The following is a 19,818-nucleotide window of genomic DNA, read 5'->3' on the forward strand; positions in this document are numbered from 1 at the left end:
TCTCAGAATCTTGAGGGGAATCCTCATAGAATCCTAAGAGGATTCTGCTCAGAATCCTGAGAGGGTTCTTACCAGAATTCTGACAGGATTCTTACCACAATCCCAAATGGATTCTTCTCAGAATACTGCAAGGATTGTGCTCAAAATCCTGAGAGGATTGTGCTCAGAATTTTGAGAGAACTATTTTCAGAACCCTGAAAGGATTCGCAACAGAATCCTGAGAGGATTCTCCACAGAATGCTGAGAAAATTCTGTTCATAATCGTGAGAGGATTCTGTTCAGAATCCTGAGAGGATTCTGTCCAGAATTCTAAGAGGATTTCCCGCAGGATCCTGAGAGGATTAACCACAGAATCCTGAGAGGATTCACCACAGAATCCTGAGAGGATTCTGTTCATAATCTTGAGAGTATTCTTCTCAGAATCCTGAGACGATTCTCCTCAGAATTCAGAGCGGATTCTCCTCAGAATCCTGAGAGAAATCCCCTCAGAATCCTGAGAGGATTCTCCTCAGAAGCCTGAGAGGATTCTCCTCAGAATCCTGAGAGGATTCTCCTCAGAATCCTGAGAGGATTCTCCTCAGAATCCTGAGAGGATTCTGTTCATAATCTTGAGCGGATTGTGCTCAGAATCCTGAGAGGATTCTCCTACGAATCCTGAGAGGATTCTCCTCAGAATCCTGAGAGGATTCTTCTCAGAATTCTGAACGGATTCTTCTCAGAATCCTGAGAGGAGTCGTCTCAGTATCGTGATAGAGTTCTTCTCATAAAAATAATATACTCAGACTAATAACAAGTGGTGCTGCTCCTATGTTACTTTTTGCTGCTTCCGACCTTAGTCATTTTTTGCATAGGGTACCATTTGGGCAGGGTTCCTATTTCGGGCACTTTTCGCTCAGTACTCAATCAGTTTACCACCAATTGACTAGAATTTAGTGCAAATTTCGGTTGATTATTATAAAATTGACTAAGTTGTGAGAAAAATTTTCCAAAATGAGAACCCCTGCCCATGTGACTCCGAAGCATATACTTTGTTCGGAATCTCTATGAAAACAACATCAATCCAATTTGTCACATGTACATTTTTTTTCTGAATAGCTATTCCAAGAGCTACTCCATGTTCAATTTATACGCATACGAGGCTGCCCCACAAATGATGAGGAGTGAGAAGTGAGCAATTACGGTTAAGGGATAAGCAATGAAGAGTGAGAAGTTGGAGTTAACTGTGAGAAGTAGAGTGCGACAATGAAAAGTGAGACGTGCGAAGTGATAAGTTCAACGTTAGTAGCGAAAAGTGAGTTGTTATTAGTGAGGATTGTGGAGCAATTAGCCATGATTTTAATTCGAAACGCCCTGCCCTTCTGCTCAAGAGTTAAGAGTTAAGAGTTAAGAGTAAGGAGTGAGAAAGTAATAATGCGGAATGATCAGTGAGGAGTAAGCTATGTATAATGATGAATTAGAAGTGAGCAGTGGTGAATGAGCAGTAAGAAGTGTGAAGCAGTGGCAAGTGAGTAGTAAGCAGTTAAAAGTGAGAAATGAGAAATGAGAAGTGAACTGTACACACTTAGAAAAATCAACGGATTACGGTCAAATGTTACCGTAATCTCAATAACTGAACGTACGTTGAAACCTACGGTGAGTTTACAAATTACTGAACTTACTGGGAAACACAGTAATTAGCGTATGTTAAAACTACCGCAGCTTTCGGTACTTTCTACAAATATATCGTAAAAATGCAGAACGATTATAACTTTTGTTATTGGATGAACTACAAGAATCACTGAGCATAGATCGATACTTGCTTATGTATTCGAAGTTTTTACAACAGGCATCGTCGAAGAGATTGATGGATGCACATAAATTGGTGTGCTCGTTCCATGCTACTGTTTTATTTAGAACAGGGCTGACCAAGCTTTTTCGCATGTTTCAGACACAGTTACAGTTCTTCACAGTAGCGTTAAAATCCAATATAAACTTTGAAGGTTGATGAAGTTTCGAGATTAGGCAGTCACGAATTAAAAGAAATGCCGCGAACTTCAATAATTTTGGAAAGAAGTAAAACCGCAGTTCATAAGTCTTGCAGAGATATTGGACAAAACATTTCAAGATTTCTTCTTCTTCTTCTTCTTCTTTATGGTTCGACGTTCGCATTGGAACTTGGCTTGCCTCTTCAACTCAGTGTTCTTAGAGCACATCCACAGTTATTATTTGAAGGGCTTTCTTTGCCTGCCATTGCATGAATTTGTAGATTGTGTGGCAAGTACAATGAAACACTATGTCCAGGGAGTCGAGAAAAATTTCCCAACCGCAACGGGAATCGAACCCGTTGTCTCCAGATTGGCGGTCCATAGCCTTAACCACTAGGCTATCTGGAGACCCAGGAGCAGGGCATAGTATGAGAGTACTCCGCTAACTAGTTCATAATAACTAATTAGTTACATAAGATGTAATAGGCTTAATTCATAAAATTAAATAATTTTCTTTGGTACATTGAGTCAAAGTTGCGGCATTCTTTTTCATATTTACCAAGCATAGTCAACGGTTTCTATGTATGGTTACGTTTTACTCAAATCTTTAATTTATCCACCATTAATGATGTCGATGTAAATAGAGCTTTCAGGGACTTTCATGAGTTATTCAGGGTGATTCTATGGGGAATCATAAGTTTTTGGGACATTTCAGAGAGAGGCTTCAGAGGAGTCTCAAGGGGCTTCCAGAGTTTTTAGGGGGTGCTATGAGAGTTTCAAGAAAATCCGCCCGAAATCATCCTATCCTCGTTAACCGCCCATGGAACTCCCTAGAACCACTTTTCATGTACATGAAAGTGCCATGAATCACGTCCTTAAACCTTCTGAACCACAACTGAAACTCATCGAAACTTTCTAAATTCCCCCTGGAGGTACATGACCTCTTCTTGAATTTCAAGAAACGCCTCTGAGCCGTCCTGAATCCTCTTTGAATTCCCTGGAGCTTTCATTGCTTCTTTGATTTCCTCGAAAGATGCTGTCCTTAAACATACACTAATTTTTGGCAATCTCAAACCCCCCTTTCCATCTAGCAGACTTTTTTTTCCCAAACACAATTTTCGTAATTTGTATAGACCGTAGACTTTGGGTACCACCAAAGACATACCCCTTCTAGAGACGAACCAGCCAAGGGCTGAAAGTCTCTCTAATAAAGACAAATCAATCAATCAACATACCCCTTCCTCTCCCTAAGGATCAACGTTGTTTTTAGACTGGCCCAAAAGACGCATGGAACCCTCTGCAACGTCCCCTGAACCCCCTGAAGAAATCACTTTGAATTCCTCCTGAAACCTTCTAAATTTCATCTGAAACCCAATAAAGCGCTTCAAACTTCTGGAAATGCCTGTGAAACGTTTCTAAACCTTCTGAAACACCCCTGAAAGGCTTCTTCCTAAGCACGTAGAAATCCCTTTGATACCCCTACAAACCGTTTGACGGCCCCTGAAACTACTCTGACGCCCCTTGATAGACCGCTGGAACTAATTCAAAATACTCTGTGTTGTCTTCATAATTCAAGAGATCTCCTATTGCTCGCTTAGCTTTAGCTTAGCCTAGCTTACATGTACGTACATCATCATCAATGGTTGCTCCTCCGTGGTTGATCTGAACTGGTATAAATTGCACTGAAATCTGACTGAATAAGGAGCTGGGACACTCTAAGGACTGTTCATTAAAGAAAGTGGACATCTGTTTACCAATAGTTTAGAGTTAAAACTAAACAAAAAAATGTGAATTTTTGCTCAGTGTGTAAAATTATTGTTCACTTCGGCAACACACTCAAAGAAAACGGAAAAATAGTAAGAAATTTCGAGGGATAGGTCGTATTAGCTTTGAGACTAGCAGATTAATTCTGCACAAATGGTGTTCCAAAAAGTTGTCGTTTCGAGAATTAGCTTACTAATACACTTCCGGGACCGCAATTTTTTAACGCTAAGCAGGGGACAGATGTGCCGGATGATGTAGGGTACATAAGAACTGAAAAATTTGGGAAAAAGTTTTTGGTGTGGCGAGCCGATTGTTCATGTGGCTTAAAGAGTTCTTCGTATTTCACAACGGGAACAATCAACGGTGAAAATAACAGAAAGGAATGCATCAAAAAACGACTTCTACCCATCTACCGAAAACATACGGATCCTCTTTTGTTTTAGGCGGATCTGGCATCCACATATTACGCTTCTTCTACACTAGAGATGCTCAAGACGGAAAAAGTCAATTTTGACGAAAAATGGCAAAATCCACAAAACTTCTCTGAACAGCGTCATGTGGAAAGATACCGGACAATAATTAAGCGGCATCTCAAGAAAGATGGAAGAGAAGCAAGCCCTGTTGATTGCTTCAAAAAAAATTTGTCTGCGGCACAACGAAAAGTTACGGAGAAAGTTGTGCAGAATCTTATGGGAGGTATCAAGAGGAAAGTCCGAGCGTTCTTCCGAAAAGCGAAGTTAATGTCCAAACTCACGTGAATTCGGCCACATGTATGTTAATTGTCATTTATAAAAAATAAACTTTTGAATTTGTTCGAAAATACATATTTTCTATTGAAAAACAGGTGTCCACTTTCTTTAATGAACAGTCCTTACTTATTCTCAAAGTGCAATTGAAGCAGCTCATACATATTTGGATCCAAGTCCTTACAGTCAGTTGAGAAGGGAAAGGAATACTAGAGACTAGAGTGTGATTATTGTTGTTACTAGAGACCGGGAGAACTCAGCGTCCCAAGTCCCCACAACCAGCACAGATGGGGTATTTGTTAGTAGGGTAGGCACGGCGTGTATATGGGAAAAGTTTATAACAAAAAAATGGGCATCGTCAAATTTTTCGCTATTCAAAAATAGAGGCTTTCAGCTTTCAGGGTCCCTCAAAAAAATCCACCGAGGGATCCCGAACAACTTTTTCAGAATACTGTTTTTCCCCATACAAATGCGCGGTTCCAAATTAATCCCTATTTCTACTTAACAAACATACCCAATTTTTGTATGAAAAAGTTCCCCCGATGAAATATTTCGATGTTGGGCTTGAATGAAAGCTGGTAGCGTCAACTTTCACGTAGCGTAAAAATTAGCGATGCCCATTTTTTTGTAATAAATTTGTTCTACCAGACACACCGTGGTAGGATATGAGATCTTGCAGTCACTTTTAGTCGGTGATGCGATCCATGGAATGGGGATATATTTAGATGATGTATTGTGTGTAGATTACTATGAAGGAGAAGCGGCACAATTCGCTTGGTTGCTTAACTAGCAGGCTTTATATGATAGATTGACACTATGCACAAGGAAGGACAACGGTTATTTTTTTGTTTTAACGATGGCTATGAGCTTATGAATATACATAAGCTGAACATGTAGAAAAGACAGAAAGTATATGGAAAGATACAAAGTAGGAGGAAAGGGACGGGCCAGGGATGGAACCCAGGACCTTCTGTATACGAATTAGAAGCGATAGCCATTAGACAACCAAACTCGTCTTCAGTTATTACTTCTTGAAATACTGAAGAACAAAAACTGATATTGGTTTGTTTCAAGGGGTATCGGGAAGTTTTAGGGGCGTTCAAGGGAGTCTTAGAAAGCTCCAGAAGATCTCACTTCAGAGGCGTTTCTGGGGGTCTCAGGGGGGGGGGGGGGGGGGTTACAAGGGGCCTTAGGAGTGCTTCAAGGGATCTCATGGGTGTTTCATGGGATGCAGGGGAATTTTAGGAGATCCCATGGGGGTTTCAATGGGGTGCCTGGACGTCATACGGGTGTTCTAGGGTGTCACTGGGGTGCCCCAGGGGGTCTCATGGACGCTTCAAGGGGAATCACGAGTGTTCCAGGAGGTCCCAGGGGGATTTTAGGTAACCTCAGGGGCATTTCAGGGGAACCCTGGGTTTTTAGGGGTATACCAAGAGGTCTTAGGGGTATCTGGAGATCTCAGAGGCGTTTCAGGGAGTTTCAGGAGGTTAACGGGGTTTCAACAAAATTAACAAAAAGCAACACGCGATTCATCCTTGTACATATTTGGTGTTATCATCGTGATCTGAGAAAACGATGCCCAGAGCTCGAACTTCCTGTCAAATCTTGGAGTTCCAAGCAGATTTATCCATGAACGCGCAAACTTTAATCTTTCGGAGACACTTGCTCATGACATGATTAATAACATGTGATCAAATCGAACATAATGGTTTTGGGGTTATTAGCATTTTTCGCGGCTACGATGACTAACCAAATTAAATTATCAACGTGTTTGTGTTATTTTTTTTTTCATTGGCTTCTCTGCAATCTGGAATAACTTTTCACTCGTTGCAAGAACAGCGATGAAAGTTTTAGTATTAAAAGAGGAATAGTTTGCAACCGTGTCTGTGAGAACTTGCAAAGTGTCCCAGCCCCTTATTCAGTTAGATAAATAATAGTGCAATTCATACCAGTTCATTATCAGTCACGGAGGAACAATTATTGACATGTATAGTTAGTCTCAGCTAAGCTAAGCTAAGCTTCGGTATCTCAATAAGTAATAAATTCACCAACTAGCGCAATTGTTTTGAGATTTTAACTGTGAGCCTTCACCTAATAATTACTTTCGATCACAGCTCACTTCATTGACTATGTCTCTGTTGTCAGTTGAAAAGACCTTCGTCATATCATTCAACTTCCTGTTTAATAGTTGCCCAATCCAGTGAAGTACTGTGCTTGAAGCCATTTCCTGTCGGCAATCTTTTCTTTCACCGTCGCTAAGCACTCCGCACTTACAAATTCAGCCATAGAGTTGCAATAACTCGTGTTTTTACTCCCAGGACGAATTTCATCTGCCTCAAGATGCTCGTACACGCGGTTTTGGACCCCTTTTCTTCTACACCTTTCAATCTGGTACCTAGACACCGGCTTGTCATTTTCACATATCACTCAGAGAACCGTGGATGACAAAAGAAACGAGAAATGAAATTCTCGAAAAGGACATGATACGTAGGCCGATGTACAGCGGTGGTGTAATCCGCAAAACGAAACCGGAAAAGGTCGCTACTGCTGCCATGTCTTGGATTTGTTGTTTTCTAGTGGTTGAAAGGCTATGATTTCATTTCGAGATATAAAATTTTGGCATAATTATTGATTAATCAGCTTTCGTATACAACTTGAAAATGTGTGTCAGTATGTGAGTGTGTAGTGTATGTGTGTAAGTATGTGCAAAATATTCAATCACTGCTAGGTGTATTACTCCGATTTTTTTTATCCTTTTTGTTCAGCCCTCCTGTATAGCTAGCAAGAAACAAACGGTCCCTCCACGAGAACTGCGTCCTGTATTGTCTGAGCCATCCCCCAACCAAAAAACCCATTCATCAATCAAATCCACTGGAATGGATTGACCTACACAGCCTTTCGTCGTACAATCCATCAGAATAAACAGAAAAGCGTTGAGTTGCACCTGATTTCCCGGATTCTAGTTGAAGAGCAAGGTGCGTTTCCGTGAAACGGCTGCGACATCGACGGTGTCAGTCCAGTCCATTGAACAGAAACTTGGGACAGGAAATTGTTTTTCTACGGAGCTCAACTGAATGAGGCAGATGATTTTCCATTTGAACGATGGAAGTCAAATGCTTCCAATTGACCCTCGCTTCGGACTGCGTGGCTCAGGTCTACTGGGTTGAACGACCAGTCACAGTCAGCTGCCCCAAAAACTGACGAAAAGCGCAGCAGTGTGTCGATGGGTCACAAATGGCAATCGATGAACAGTGGGAGGCGAATCGTTCTTGCCCGTCACCACACTCATGAATAATCAATCGATGGTAAACAAGGCGATTTGAATGATGGGAACAGCTAAGAAGCAAAGTATTTTTTCTAACGATTTCTGCATCGTATGGTAAGTGGGGGCAGGATGGGTCACCTAAGAAATGGATCACTATAACTTTCTAAATATAAATCGCATTTCTCTGTATTCTACCACGATTCTCAGATACACTAGTCAGCTATGATATAAGAGTATAAAAAGGTAATAAAGTTTGAAACCTGCTTCTTGACAAACAATTTTCAAAACATGACCCATCTTGCCCCACCTCATTTTAACGGGGGCAAGATGGGTCAGCTATTAGAAAACTCGATTTTCCTCCAACAAAAAATACTATATCTTCTAGTTTTTCTCTATACATCTAAGCTTCATACACGTACAGATTACATGAAGAAAGTGTTGATACATATCGGTAGATTATTCTCAGAAATAGAAGATTTTTGTTCGGGTAGCCATAAACGGACTTTGAAAACCTACATTTTTTGAAGGAAAATTTAAAAAATATGTTCTCAAATTTTCAGTGCTCTCATCGCTTCGATAATGTAGGTCACAGAACAGCCTTTCCATGAAAAATAAAACATTTTCAAAAACTATGCAAACATACCGAAAAATTAGGGTGACCCATCTTGCCCCGTCTACACAATACACGTAGTTATATGGAATGTATATCATAAGGAGTATAACGAAAAACTATTTTATTTTTTTCTGTGCGAGGAACGTTTAGAATTTTCAAAACAATATACCACTTTTTTGTGTATCACCGTCGTTCATCTGGGAAAATTATTGAAAGATTCAAAACATATATTGTGCGATTGAAAACGGTACTGACCCATCTTGCCCCCACATACCATATATTCGTAGATAAAAATTTAAGTTCCAATTGAGTATGATTTGGATTGGATTTGGATTGGATTTGGATTGGATTTGGATTGGATTTGGATTGGATTTGGATTGGATTTCAGAGAGTTTTAGGGGGTAACAGGATATCTAAGGGGCGATCCAAGGGGTCCAGGAGGGTTTCAAGGGGTACTAAGAAGTCCCAGGATCGGTTATGGGGGTCCTAGTGACATCTCTGGGGGTCTCACAAGCGCTACAGGGACGTTTACAGACAACCCTGTGGTTCTAGGGAGATTCAGGGGCGCTTTATGGAGTCATACAAAGTCTTAGAGGCGTTTCAGAAGATCACACTTTCAACCCTTATTCTGGAACTGTTTATACCTATAATCTATGACAAATTCTAGCCCGATTCTGTGGCCGTGACGTTAGTTGCAATAGGACTAGATTTACATATTTTATAATTTGTAATTAACTTTATCCGTCTTACTGGTTCTCAAAGAGAACCTGTCTCAATTTTCCAGTTTACCAAATCAATGTTAACAACTGTTCACAATTGCTTGACTACGTTTTTATGACCTCTTTTCGCATTTCTTAATTTGCGGTCGTAAAACACGTCCCCAGTGAATTATGGAAGCGTCGACACGCTTCTCAATTTGTTCTCGGAAATTTCGGAAATGACTCATGCTCTCGACTCCGACAACATTCGGTAGCTCGCTGCATAGACAACCGCGTTCAAATTTATCACCGCTTGTGCATCAATCAAAACGGTAATAAAAGCCAATTCCAGTCTGGCGCGCTGACAATCCTCCGAAATTATTTATCAGAGCAGCAGCAGCAGTAGCACTGACATCGCCAGGAGAATCCTATTTCGAAATCTCGCCAACGCTAAAAACGACTTGAGCTTCATCGTGAACATTATCCGAGGAGAGGGTAATAACAAACTGTGACCGAAACGAGAACCAACTCCAAAAACTTCAAAAAGTTCAAGTCAAGTAGTGCAACAAGTTCAGCAACTCTCCAGCAACCGTCCAACAGCTGAAATTCTAGTCCAACAACCACAACAAATCAAACCCCAACAGCTTGAGCAAGCAACAGGTGCAACAATTTTAACACTTACTACAAGTCCAAGACTTCCAACCATTTTGGACTTGTTGGACCCGTTTGGGAGTTGTTCACTTATTGCTGGATATGTTGGTCTTGTTGGCTTTTTTGGACATGCTGATCTTTTTGGTCTTTTTGATCTTCTAGAAAATGTTGGACGTATCAAACTTTTTGACCGTTTTTTGGACTTGTTGAACATGTTGGAGATGTTAAACTTGCTGGAATTGTTGGATCTTTTAGACATATCAGTCTTGGTGAACATATTGGTCATGTAGAACTTGTTGGCTCTTTAAGACTCGTTGGACATGTTGAATTCGTTGGGCATGTTGAGCTTGATGGTCTTTTTGGATTTGTTAGATCCTGTTGGACATGGAATTTGTTGGTCCTTTAGGTTTTGTTGGACATGTTAAGCTTGTTGGTCATTTTGGACATGCCGGTCTTACAGAACATGTCAGACATGTCAGAGCCAACCATCTTTATTACTTATTCGACATGTTGAACTTGTTGGCCATTTTGGACTTGTTCGACCTTTTGGACATGCCAGTCTTGTTGAACATGTCGGTCATGTTGAACTTGTTGGCTCTTTAAGACTTGTTGGACATGTTAAATTAGTGGGTCCTTAAGGGCTTGTTGGACATATTAAACTTGTTGGCCATTTTGGAATTGTTGACCATTTTGGACTAATTGAACTTTTAGGACATGTCAGTCCTGTTGAGCATTTCGGACAAGTTGAACTTATTGGCTCTTTAAAACTTTTTGGAGATGTTGAATTTGTTGGACAAGGTGAACTTGTTGGCCTTTTTGGGTTTGTTGAACCTGTTGGACATGTTGAACTTGTTGGTCCTTTAGGACTTGTTGGACATGTTGAACTTGCTGGCCATTTTGGACATGTCGGTCTTATTGAATATGTCAGGCATGTTGAACTTGTAAGCTCTTTGAGATTTGTTGGACATGTTAACCTTGTTGACCGTTTTGGACTTGTTGGCCATTTTGGACATGTCGGTCTTGTTGAGCATGTCGGTAATGTTGGCATTGTTGGCTCTTTCAGACTTGTTGAATATAATAAACTTGATGGTCGTTGAGGTTAGACAAATTAAGCTTGACGCGGACACGTTCATTTTGGACTTGTTGGCCATTTTGGACAAGTTGGACTCTTTGGACATGACGGTCCTATTGAACATGTTGGACAAGTTGAACTTATTGGCTCTTTACGACTTGTTGAAGATGTTGAATTTGTTTGGGCATATTAAGCTTGCATGAAACTAGTTGGTCCTTTTGGTCTTGTTGTACCTTATAGAGAACTCGGTCTTGTTGAACATGTCGGTCATGTTAAACTTGTTGTCTCTTTAAGACTTGTTGGACGTGTTGAATTTATTGGCCACTTTGGACTTGCTGGGTAAGCTAACGGAGAATTCCCCCGAGAGGGTAAACCGCAACGTAAAAGCAAATTCCCCCGAGAGAGTAAGTTAAAGGTGAATTTCCCCGAGAGGGTAAACCGCAACGAAAAAGTGCATTCTTCCGAGAGGGAAAGCTGTAACGAAAAGGCAAATTCCCCCAAGAGGGTGAGCTAATGGCGAAGAGATGAGAGATGAAAGATGAGAAGTAGGAATTGAGAGATGATAGTTGTGTGCAATGTTGCTATTTTTCATCGATTACTTGCTCATCAAAGCTCATCATTTGTATTTTAATCACGCGCGATTATGCCGTACTCTGATCAACGATGAGCAGGAGCAAAGATATGGAAAGAAAAACATAATGAAAAGCGCAAAAGACTGTGTGAGCATCTGCATGTGTCGCAGCGCGCTCGTTTGTTCGACTCGGCCATACCGAATGGATTGGATAGACACGGTTCGGCCCGAACGCTTGCGGTGCACACAGATAAAACATTCGGATATACCGACACAAACGTGCACGCATACCAAGCCAACTCTGTCTCGTGATGAGCATATTTTGCGATGAAAAGCACGGCTTGACTGCAAGGCGTCCGCTCAGCGGCGAAAGATAATTACCAACATCGCTGATCGGTGTCGAGCCCAATCGTGTACTATTCGTATGAGCGGTTGCACAGATGCTGCGGTGGAAAGAGACTTTTCGCTCGCTGTTGACAACGACTCAAGGCTTCTCGTCTATGTTTTCACAAAATAACAAGGTTGGTTGTGTGACAGTTCTGATACACAAGAGAAAAAAGATAACAAAGGATTAGATATGAGATATGGTGATGATGATTATGATGCTGAGAGATGAAAGATGGGAGACGATGAATAAGAGATAAGAGATGAGATATAAGGAAGACAGATGAGAGGTGAGAGTTGAGAGATGAGAGATAAGAGATCGGATATGAGATATGATGATGATGAGATTGATAATGATGATGATGATGATGATGATGATGATGATGATGATGATGATGATGATGATGATGATGATGATGATGATGATGATGATGATGATGATGATGATGATGATGATGATGATGAGAGATGAGATATGAGAAATAAGACAGAAATTGATGAGAAATGAGAGACGAAAGATACAAAATAAAAGATGAGAGTTGAGAGATTAGAGATGAGAGATAAGGGATGAGCCATGAGAGATGAGAGATATAAGATGAAAGATAAGAGATGAGTGATAAGTGATGAGAGACGATAGATGAGAGTTTAAAGATGAGAGATGGGAAATGAAAGATGAGATATTAGAGATTAGAACCGAGAGGTGATTGATGACAAAAAAATAAGAGATGTGATGATGTGGAATTGGAGATGATAATGATGAGATGAAAGCAGAGAGATGAGATGTGGGAAATGAGAGATGTGAGATGAGAAAATAGAAATGAGCGAAGGTGATTATGGTGAAGATGATGATGATGATGATGAGAGATACGAGGAGAAATTTAAGATGGGAGTTGAAAGATGTGAGATGAGAAATGTTTGATGAGAGATGAGGGATGAAAGTTGAGAGATGAGAGATGAAAGTTGAGAGATGAGAGGTGAGTGATTAGAGATGAGAAATGAGAGATGAGAGATGATGATTAGAGCTGGGAGGTAATGACAATAATGAGGAAAGATGAAGGCTGATGATAATGTGAGATAAGAGATTACAGACGAGAGATGAAGGGTGATGATGATGATGATGATGATGACGATAAAAGATGAAAGATGAGAGTATGAGACAGTTGAGAGGTGAGAGATGAGAGGTTGGAAATAATGATGATGAGAGATGTAATGAGAGATGAAAGATAAAATGTGAGAGATGAGATATGCGATATCATAGATGAGAGATTAGAATGATGAAATGAAAAAGGATGATAAAGATGATGAGATAGGAGAGGTGAGAGATGACAAATGAGAAATGAGAGGTGAGAGATAAGAAAGGATAATGATGATGAGAGACAATAGATAAGAGTTTAAAGATGAAAAATGAGAGAGGAAAGATGAGAGATGATGATGAGCGGAGAGATGATGAAAGACAATAGATGATAGATGTGTGAATTGAGGGATGATGATAAGATGATAGTAGATAGACGAGAGATGATGTTGATGATGATATTGATGATTCTGATGATGAAAATGAGAGATAAGATTAGAGATAAGAGAAGAGAGTTGATGATGAGAGATTAGATATAATGAAGATGATGATGATGATGATTAAATGAGACATGATGATTATGAGAGATGTGAAGTGAGAGATGACAGATAATATATGAATGATGATAGAAAACAGATGAGAGATGAGAGATGAAATATGTGAGATGAAAGATGAAAGATGCGAGATGAAATATGAGAAATGAGAGGTGAGAGATAAGAGTTAAGAGATGAGAGATGAGAGAGGAAAGATAATATTTGATGAGAGATTTGAGATAAGTGATGAGATATGATGTAAAACGAGAAATGATTATGATGAGATGAGATATGAGAAATGATGTATGTAAGATGAGAGATAAGAAATGAGAGATGAGAGAATACGATGAGAGATGAGGGATTATAATAATAAGAAATAAGAGACGATAGATGTTGTTGATGATGATGATGATGATGATGATGAGAGTTAACATATGAGGGGTAAGAGATGAAAGATGAGAGATGAGTATCATGATAATAGATGATGTTGGCGATGACGAATTTTGAGTTTGACAATATCCTAAAAAAAGATTCAACTGAACTGAAAAATTTACCGAAAAAACATCGTGATATAGTAAATAAAAATAGGGGAATAAAAAATATCTTACTCAAAACTAAACAATAATCAAAATAAATTAACTACCAGTTGTTCAGCAATTCAGCGTTACCAGAAAAATTGGGTTTCCCAAACTATATGAGAGTAGGACAGAAGGAGAATGTAGGGAATGAGATGCCTACAAAAAAATATAATATGAACATGCCGAGCGGCACCAAATCAAAGCAAGCGGGAAAAGAGCAACGTTAAGTGAGTCTTGTAAGATATTTCGCACGAGTAGGTTGCATCGTTTGCATCCTTCCTCGATTGTGAAGAGTTTCGGCCGGTGGAATTGATTGACCCGGACTGCCTGTCACAGTGTCCATCCGGACACGACAATCATGTCAAACATGTTGAACTTGTTGGCTCTTCAAGACTTATTGGTCATGTGAATCTGTCCATGAATTACGTAGACTGTGGGGGAGGAGGGGGGGTTCTGGTCAAAGTCTATACCTCATACAAATTTTCAATGTTTTGTATGTACGTAGTTTATGGATGGCGCCTGTTGTACTTGTTGATCGTTTTTTACTTGTTGAACCTTTTGGACATGTCGATCTTGTTGAAAACGTCGGATAGATTGAACTAATTTGCTCTTTAGGGCTTGTTTAACCTTGGGTTTTTTGGATTTGTTGAACCTGTTGGATATGTTGATCACTTTTTGGACATGTGGAAATTGTAGATTATTTTGAACTTCTTGGATTTGTTGAACATGTTGAACGAACTTCTTTAACTATTTCATCTCCCTCGGGTCTCAAGCGACAGTTCGGCGTGCGAGGACCATCTCTCGATCTCAGCTCATCATCAATGAAGACGATGACGACGACGTCGACAACGAGGACCGTAATAATCAATCTAGCAGCGAGTATCCCGAGGGCCACTTTCATGTACTGTGCGCCGTGTTGGCTCTGTCACTTTTGCTGTGCTTGCCAGCTGCCGGACTGGGAAAGATGTCATCCTCCTCGGCTCATCATCATCATCTCCGTGACAAAGGCGAATCATCTTTCTTCATCCACTTAATTTAATCCAATTTCGGTACCGAGGGGGTCACACTGCGCTGCTGTACGTGAGCTGTACGGCTGTGAGCTGTGTAGTTCACTCCGTTCGCATCGCCGGTCGCGCCATCGTCGAAGTCAAAAGTGGCGGCGGTGGTGGTCGAAAAGCGGTGCAACCTTTACCGTGATGGATGAGAACGACGCGACGTGGACAATACGACCGTCCAACCAACCAACCATCAGGGAACGGAAGTTGTAAATTTCGTAATTTGGAACGTTGTTATCATCATCGTTATCGTTGCCGTTGAAGACGAAAGCGTTTTAAGCTGAATTTGGATTGGATGCACAAGCGTAAGCCAATCAAAATTCTCATTTTGCACTCATTACGGGCATTTCGGGTTGCATAGCGTCATGAATCAGCAAAATCAAATATTTGTTTTGAATTTTGCAATGGATATAATGGTTTCATCCAGAATCTTAAACAATTTCCACTTGGAAAATAAAGCATAACACATCCAAAATGTGGTTCAGAATCTTCCTGTTATTTGCGCTCGGGGTCTTGAATCGATCCTGTTTGTAATCTACGGCAGATTCAACCTAAATTGTGGGTCAGATTTCACCTGAAATTTGATTGAGATTCTTACTGAAAATTTGAATACATAGTTTCCACTCGAAGTATCGAGCAGACTTCACTCAAAATCGTGGAGAGATTTTACTTGGTATCTGTGTGGCACTACTCGGAACAAGAGGGACAGATTCCATCCAGAATTCTGACAAACTCATTTCTAAAAGCCTTGCAGGAGTCCGCTACTTCCGCAAGGATTTCCACCAAAGTTAAGTCACGAAATCTTCCAAATTTCTTTCCAATAATCTCGAAATGGCACAAAAAATTAAAAAAAAAAACTTCATCCAAAAGTACTATGAATCCTTTAATAGTTCTGCCAGAAATTGTTCCCAGAGATACTCTGAAAATTGTTTCAATGGGCCGTATGGAAAAAGCTGAGTACATATTTACTAAATCTGCATGAAAAGGACAATTGGATGTGTGGTGTGAGGCATCGCAAAGTTTGCGACACCGATAATGGAACGAATTATGAATAACCTAATCTCTTTTAACCTTTAACCTAACATCTTTTCCGACATTCGCTTGGACAGCACTCATTAAGCCATAATTTTGGTTCTTTAGCCGAGATGCTTGCACGTTATAACCTTTATGTCACGCTTAATTTCGTAAGCAGTAAGCACATTATCCTCTGTGGAGCCACCATTCACTTAGTATTACAACCAATAACGCTTATTTGGTAAAAGATCTTCTCAAAATACCACCTGATGTAGAAACATCTGTTTTATGCAGTATTTGCATATTACCTGACCTCTTATCTTATTAAGTGTTTAACACTTTCCTTCCCACAACTTTGAACGACTTAGTATTTTTTGCGTTTCTAAAAAAACGTGCTTAAACAAGATTTCTAATTGGCTTAATTTGCAAAATAATGAAAATAATTTAGTTGTATGGAAAGGAACTATGTTGGCATTTCATGTATTATTTCCGTTGAGTTCGTTACTGCTTATGTTGTTGTGCTTGCTTTTTTTGTAAAAAAAGATGGGTCTTAGTTTTTGTATACTTATCGAATGTTTTCATTCATGAATGAGAAAAATAGGTAAGTTATGAGGGTAAACTATGATATGATACTTTTTTGATATTATAAAACATTTGGTATAAAAAACTATTTTTGGGAGTAGAGGGAAATAAGAGCTGTCAATCGAAACATAATGGTTGGGAAGAGTGGAGATGCCAACTTCTTATTATAACTTTTATGTGGAGAATGACAGATTCTTCTTTTTCACATTCATTGGAGCATCCTCCATTGCGATGGCTTGCACTTTATATAATGGTATGATCTTGTTTGCATAATTATAATGTTTTGCTTGATCAAATCACATTGGATGGACAGCCCATTGCTATCGGGCATAGTACCGTGCTACAATGAATGGAAACCATCATCATCATCATCATCATTACCTGACCTCTTATCCTGAATTCCTATTACTCATCTGCTATGATCACCAACTCACCTCACTGATCGAACAAATACTTTAAATTCATTTGGTTATCCGCGGAGGATACTCGATGATCCACCGCTGCCAAAACTTGTCCAGTGTTTTTTGCACACAGATCCAGCTAGTCGCAGAAACTCACCATCACTCACAGGTTCTTTTAGGTTTACAAAGTGATTTGGACTGATGGCCTCTTCGTCTGACGTTTGCAAGGAGACGAAAGTAAGTCGTCGAGAGTTGATCATAATTTTCACCTCTGCGAAGAATGTTTCCAGTGATTCATCGCCGAGTTTGTTGGCTTCATCACGGCTAATTCTTCAGGAAAACTTTCCGATTGCACCAAAATCCATATCGATTGTTCCGAATCTTGTAACTCTAGCCGGCTCGAAACCGTTCCAACTTTGCTAGATCTGCCATGAACAGCATTACGTAGACTACAGAGATAGCGTTGCAAGACATCTCTTAAGGCAATTGAATTTGAAAAAAAATCGGTTCTTATCGTTGGTTTAACGATGAAATGTAAACAAATAAAGACAGGTCTCAGCCCTTCGTTAGTTGTATCCACGTGTTCCTCCATCCAGCCACCAGCTCGTTCTCATGAGGATGCGGGTCCTCGATACCAAAGGCTCACGGGGTTGCTTCATCTGCTACGTTTTGTCTTGTTGCAATTCATCTCCATTCGGCCACAGCGGATAAATTCTGAATTTCATTTACTCTGACTGTAAAAATAAACTGCCGAAAGCGTCGTGTATCGGATTTAACCCACTCAACGACAGTTGTAGAATTGCTCCAGAGGTAGGTGTGAGTGATTTTTACTGAGTCACACGTCTTTCTCAGTAGAGTTCCTATTAGGGTTGCCATCAGTTCAGTGGGCAACTTTTATTTTCGACGCCACTACAGAACGTCTGACTTCTCCTTTAAGATCTACTTATCTGAAAATAAGCAGCTGCAGAGCAAGAGTTTTTGCTTGCGTCAACCAAAATATTAAGCTGGAGGGAATCGTAATTGTTCTAAGTGTTTGACTTTTCTGGCCTAGTTGTTTGAACTTAAGTGTCTCGAGTATACTGGAGGGGCAAATCCTGGTAGTTTTGACAGGTCCCCTACTCGATTGGAACTACGGGGTTGACAGTAAATTGACTTTAACAATTTTGACTTTTCTCCATGGCGTTCCGAAGGAAATTATGGCTGACATTCCGGAACTAGGGAAACTTGCAGTTGGAACTTTGGCCGGATGAAATTAGCGATTAATTCAGTAATATCGTAAAAAAATTGGAGGAATCCTGGAAGAATTTCTTGGATGAATCCCAGAGCTCATTCCTGGAGAAATTCCATACGAAACTCCTGGGAAAATCTCTAATGGAATTCTTGGATTCCTAGTAAAAGAATTCTAGAATGTTTTCCTAAAGGAATCACGAGCAGAATTGTAAAATGTCACAAAAATGTCATGACATTTTCCAATTCTTCCATTTCCAATGCAAATTTCCGTTCGTGAACACAAACCTTTCATAATACTGATTAGTTATTGTAAAATAACGATATCGTCAATAAATATTTCTTGCTGGGGGCAGTGGAATTGTCAAACAACCTAATGACATTTTTGTGACATTTTACAGCCCTGCTCGGGACTAACTGCTGAAGCTGAATTTCTGAAGTGAGATTCATGGCCGTGCGGTTACCGGTACCAGCCGGCTAGGCGTTTCGTAAGCTTCGGATTGTGGGTTCGATTCCCGCTTCAGCCGGTGAAAACTTTTCGTCAAACTGAAAATTCTCCACTTGGAGTTTCTTGTTGTGTCCGTTCAATATGTAAAACCGTTGGTTGAAGTGGTAAAGTGGTAAACCCACGGTGAAGTGTCTTGCATATCTAGCAATCTAGGATAGAATTACAAAAGGAATAGTAGAAGAAAGTTCAGGACAAAATACTTGGAAAATTCTAGAAGGAACTATTGTAGAAACCCATGCAAGAGCTCCTTGACGAATCCTAGAAAGAGGTACTGGAGAACTCCCGGAAGCAGCTAATGAAGAAATTCTGACATGAACTAGGCCCGGGTTAAACATATCATTTATACAGATAAAATATGGAGAAAGTCCAGAAAGATTCTATTGAGAAATCCAGCAGAAACCCAAAAAGGAACTTCAGGAGAAATCACAAACCGAAAAGAATCCAGGAAGCAATCTTCACAAAAAAAAAAAAACTCCTGGATGAATCTCAGCAAGAGCTCCTTGATGGATCACTGTTGGAACTTATGGGTGAATCTTGGACGGAAATCCTGAAGAAATCTAAGAATAAACTTCTGGTTAATCTTCCAAAATCCAGTTGTAGCCGTCATCCTCTCTGGCTTCCCTTTTATCAAGTAAGATAGCGTAATCGCCACTCCTCAGGCCTTTCAGGGAATTAAGGCTCAGATTTTGACATATGGACGGAAAAAAAGGTAGCTGCCAAAACTGAACGCAAAAGTCCGCTACTCATGAATCCAGAGGAATTCCTGGAGCAACCGGTGAAGGAACTTCTGGTGGAATCTTAGGAAGAGCTTCTGGAGGAAGAAACTCAGAAGAAGGAATCCACAAAATAGGGAATTAAAGAATCCCAGAAGAAACTGTTGGAGGAATCCCAAAAGGAACTCTATATTAATCATAGAAGAAAATCTGGAGGAATCCTAGAAGGAACTCCGTAGATAATCCGCGAAGGAACTCCTCAGAATTTCAAAAGGAACAATTGCTGAAGGAAATCTTCGAGGAATCCCAGCAGGGGCACCTGAAATATTATCAGAATCAATACCTTAAGCTCTTCAGGAATAAATTGTCGGGTAAATGCTAGGAAAAATTCCTGCAGGAATCACTTA

This window comes from Aedes albopictus, chromosome 1 (assembly GCF_035046485.1).
Source record: "Aedes albopictus strain Foshan chromosome 1, AalbF5, whole genome shotgun sequence".
Classification (NCBI taxonomy): Eukaryota; Metazoa; Arthropoda; class Insecta; order Diptera; family Culicidae; genus Aedes; species Aedes albopictus.